The sequence below is a fragment of the Sphaeroforma arctica genome (assembly GCF_001186125.1).
Source record: "Sphaeroforma arctica JP610 unplaced genomic scaffold supercont1.1526, whole genome shotgun sequence".
Classification (NCBI taxonomy): domain Eukaryota; class Ichthyosporea; order Ichthyophonida; genus Sphaeroforma; species Sphaeroforma arctica.
The window spans coordinates 13,626-14,142 of record NW_014039032.1 but is presented as its reverse complement, the minus strand read 5'-3'; positions in this window follow the sequence as shown (position 1 = coordinate 14,142).

The window sequence follows — 517 nt, the reverse complement described above, 5'->3', positions numbered from 1 at the left end:
ATACATATACGTACATATGTACGTATTTATGTGTATGTATGTGCAGTCATAATTACACAGGCAAACATACATGCTTCGGTAGTGGACCCCAGCACACAAGCTAAGAATTTTTCGCAAAATGTTGGTACATATATAACCGTATAAGTATATTTAAATACGCACAGGTAACAACCTGTAGCAACTTCACAACTATTCTCTTACCTCACACCTACACCAAAACATCTCCCAAAGCCCATAACCCACGTACCTGTCAATAGGTAGCGCTGAACTCATTCCAGAAGTAAGTGCACTTCTGTCCTCCTCAACTAGCCGACGATACAGTCAACCCTTCTCTTTTCTACTACACGGTCCTATCAATCAATAGTGTTTCGATAAGTTGAATGCACCTTAATGCCAAGTGTGGATAACAAACAGACAAAAACACAGGATAAGTACCTACACACACAAGCACAAACACACACACACATATATATATATACATACATACAAACATACGTAACAAACACACACACACACC